Source organism: Trachypithecus francoisi, unplaced genomic scaffold (assembly GCF_009764315.1).
Source record: "Trachypithecus francoisi isolate TF-2019V2 unplaced genomic scaffold, Tfra_2.0 Lachesis_group0, whole genome shotgun sequence".
Lineage (NCBI taxonomy): Eukaryota > Metazoa > Chordata > Mammalia > Primates > Cercopithecidae > Trachypithecus > Trachypithecus francoisi.
This window is the reverse complement of record NW_022681453.1, coordinates 176,287,763-176,291,687: the sequence shown is the minus strand read 5'-3', so window position 1 is coordinate 176,291,687 and position 3,925 is coordinate 176,287,763. Positions and strand designations below refer to the sequence as shown.

At 44.0% G+C, this 3,925-nt stretch overlaps 1 pseudogene across 1 annotated transcript; it reads left to right on the top strand.

Annotated features, from left to right (window-relative positions):
- The first annotated feature begins 396 nt into the window (after positions 1 to 396).
- Positions 397 to 1,199, top strand: LOC117084272 (annotated as a pseudogene). The gene is made up of 2 exons (XR_004437380.1): positions 397 to 636; positions 723 to 1,199. The product of XR_004437380.1 is annotated as a 40S ribosomal protein S8-like (transcript).
- The last annotated feature ends 2,726 nt before the right edge of the window (positions 1,200 to 3,925 follow it).

The following is a 3,925-nucleotide window of genomic DNA, read 5'->3' as shown; positions in this document are numbered from 1 at the left end:
CTAGGAGCTGAGGGTTTCGACTGATCTGTAAAAGTCACTTGAAGCCACTTACAGTAGTTCCCCCTTATCGGCAAGGAATGTGTGCCAAGATCCCCAGTGGATAAGACTGCAGCTAATACGGAACCCTATGTATACTATGTTTTTTCCTATACATACATACCCATGATAAAGTTTAATTTCTAAATTAGGCACAGTAAGAGATTAACAAAAGTAACTAATAATAAAATAACACAATTATAACAATATACTAAAATACAAGTTATGTGGTCCAGGTGCAGTGGCTCACGCCTGTAATCCCAGCACCTTGGGAGGCTGAGGCAGGCGGATTAATTGAGGCCAGAAGTTTGAGACCAGCCTGGCCAACATGGCAAAACTCCATCTCCACTAAAAATACAAAAACTGCTCTTTCCAGCCAGCGCCGAGCGATGGGCATTTCTCGGGACAACTGGCACAAGCGCCGCAAAACCGGGGGCAAGAGAAAGCCCTACCACAAGAAGCGGAAGTATGAGTTGGGGCGCCCGGCTGCCAACACCAAGATTGGCCCCCGCCGCATCCACACAGTCCGTGTGCGGGGAGGTAAGAAGAAATACCGTGCCCTGAGGCTGGACGTAGGGAATTTCTCCTGGGGCTCAGAGTGCCTCATGGGGCTGAAGAACCTGGAGGAGTGTGCCAGAGCCATTTGTCCTCTAGTTTACTTGATGCCAAATTTCTCCTGTGAGCAGGTTGTACTCGTAAAATAAGGATCATTGATGTTGTCTACAATGCATCTAATAATGAGCTGGTCCGTACCAAGACTCTGGTGAAGAATTGCATCGTGCTCATCGACAGCACACCGTACCGACAGTGGTACAAGTCCCACTACGCGCTGCCTCTGGGCCGCAAGAAGGGAGCCAAGCTGACTCCTGAGGAAGAAGAGATTTTAAACAAAAAACGATCTAAAAAAAATTCAGAAGAAATATGACGAAAGGAAAAAGAATGCCAAAATCAGCAGTCTCCTGGAGGAGCAGTTCCAGCAGGGCAAGCTTCTTGCATGCATTGCTTCCAGGCCGGGACAGTGTGGCCGAGCAGATGGCTATGTGCTAGAGGGCAAAGAGTTGGAGTTCTATCTTAGGAAGATCAAGGCCCGGAAAGGCAAATAAATCCTTGTTTTGTCTTCACCCGTGTAATAAAGGTGTTTATTGTTCTGTTCTAAAAAAAAATACAAAAACTAGCTGGGTGTGGTGGCACATGCCTGTAATCCCAGCTACTTGGGTGGCTGAGACATGACAATTGCTTGAACCTGGGAGGCAGAAGTTGCAGTGAGCTAAGATCATGCCACTGCACTCAAGAAAAAAAAAAAAAAAGGCCAGGCGCAGTGGTTCACACCTGTAATCCCAGCACTTTGGGAGGCCAAGGCGGGCGGATCACCTGAGGTCGGGAGTTCTAGACCAGCCTGACTAACATGGAGACAGCTGTCTCTACTAAAAATACAAAATTAGCCAGGCATGGTGGTGAATGCCTTTAATCCCAGCTACTCCAGAGGCTGAGGCAGGAGAATTGCTTGAACCTGGGAGGAGGAGGTTGCAGTGAGCCGAGATCGCGCCATTTGCACTCCAGCCTGGGCAACAAGAGAGAAACTCTGTCTCAAAAAAAAAAAAAAAAAAAAAAGATTATGTGAATGTCATGTCTCTCTTTCTCTAAAAATACTGTAAGATTTTCAGACCACAGTTGACTGCAGGTAACTGAAACCTCAGAAAGCAAAACTGTGGATAAGGAGAAACTGTTTACACTATATTTAGACTTTGGGCACTTGGGATTTTTAGACACCAGGACGAATATCTATTTTTGTTTCTTTATAATGTAGCTTCCCTAAGATTTTTTGCCAAGGAAAGAGCAAAGGTATTTCTCTGAGTACCATCTTATTTCATATTTTGGAGAGGTTAAAAGGATGGAATAAAAGGATCTTGAACTCTAAGACTGTTTCCATTGCTCACTTGCTGTGTAGTATTAAAAGAGCTTCTTACTCTCTATAAGCCTCAGTTTCCCCATCTGTAAGAATCAGAATGTTGATACAACCTCACACACAGGTAAGGAGAGGTTGAGTGAGGAGACAAATGTAAAGCGCTAATGTAGTACCTAGGACATTACACATCTACAGTAAAGGCGAGCTATTCTATGACTATTTGTGAAATTCTACCAGGAAGAGTCTCTTTGATACTCACTGCAATAGTAGTAGCTACTGAAACACCTCCCCTCAGTGACTGCTAGACCTTAAGTGTTCCCACTTCTTGACTGTTTTGTTTAATTTTTTTAATTCATTTTGTTTTCTTTTTCTTTTCTTTTTTTTTTTTTTTTTTTTTGAGAGAGTCTCACTTTGTTGCCCAGGCTGGAGTGCAATGGCACAATCTTGGTCCATTGCAGCCTCTACCTCCTAGGTTCAAGTGATTCTCCTGCCTCAGCCTCCTGAGTAGCTGGGACCACAGGCGTCTGCCACCACACTGGGCTAACTTGTTTTGTTTTGTTTTTTGTTTAGTGAAGGCGGGGAGGGTTTCACCATTTTGGTCAGGCTGGTCTTGAACACCTGACCTCAGGTGATCCGTCTGCCTCGGCCTCCCAAAGTGCTGGGATTACAGGCGTGAGCCACGACGCCCGGCCTCATTTTTTTCTTTTGGTGAAGATTTTCCCTTTCACCACTCTGGTAGACATCACCTTATATAACTTTTCACCCCACTCACCCAGAGAAGCTGGAAGAAAGGGAAAGGAAAAACACTTCGCTCCATGGGACTCCGCTCAAGTCTCTTCTTTCCACGCAGCAGAGCAATGATGAAACCCAGGTCAGAGAGTTGGAAAGGCCTTAGGGGAGAGCCAAGACCTGAGTCATATTTTCATTACCATTAAAATTCTCACCCGCCCAAATCCTGCTCCTTACAAGTCCTGTATAATTTATTTCAAGGCCTGTGCCTGGGTGTTTGCTCTAACATGTACTTATGATGCAGCAAAAAATCATTTTACTGTTTTTACTCTAGTGCCGGCTACGGGGCACAGGTCTTCCCCTGGGTTAGAGACTACTCACTCAGACTTGCCTTTCTCCTCAACACGGCTTTTCCCCTCATCATTCCTTTTCATGTCAGTTGAGATGGGCATGAGGAAACCATGCACTTCTATCCTTGTCATTCAGCCATTTCTGAATCCTAAGGAACTTAGTTACTAGAATTGTCCTCTCCCAAATAGGATCTTTTATTTTTTTTCTTCAACTTTTATTTTAAGTTTTTGGGTACATGTGCAGGACGTGCAGGTTTGTTACATAGCTACACATGTGCCAGGGTGGTTAGCTGCAAGGATCATCCCATCACCTAGGTATTAAGCTTAGCATGCATCAGCTATTCTTCCTGATGCTCTCCCTCTCCCCACTCTCCCTTTGCTCCGCCAAATAGGTCTTTAGGGCAATACATAAAAAGGAGCTCACCCTGCATCAGTGACTTCAGAATGTGCATATGTTTAGGGGTCTGTATACATGGTGTATATGTGTTGGGTTGAGGGTAAGTGTATATGTTGGCCATGTGTTGGGGTTAGTTGAGATGGAACACAAAACTGGATCACAGATACTGCAGCTCTTACAATGTATCAGCAAACATTTACTGAAGCCGTAATCTACTGAAAGCACTGAGATAAAGGAATGCATTACTACATGTGGTTCTTAACCTTGGGATTTTACCATAATCAATATGGAGAGAGAGGATGTGTGAATATATTTAAAATAAAATGAGCAGGGATAATAATTGACAATTGAAAACAAATGCTTTTGGAAATTAAAAGGAGGAGGGATTCACAAAGGTCTGATGGGATTTTAAAAGGCTGCAAGGATAAGACAATATTTTAATTGGTCTTTGAAAAGAAATAGGACTTAGATAAGCAGAGTAGAAGGGCAGCCTCTGGAAAGGCTTGC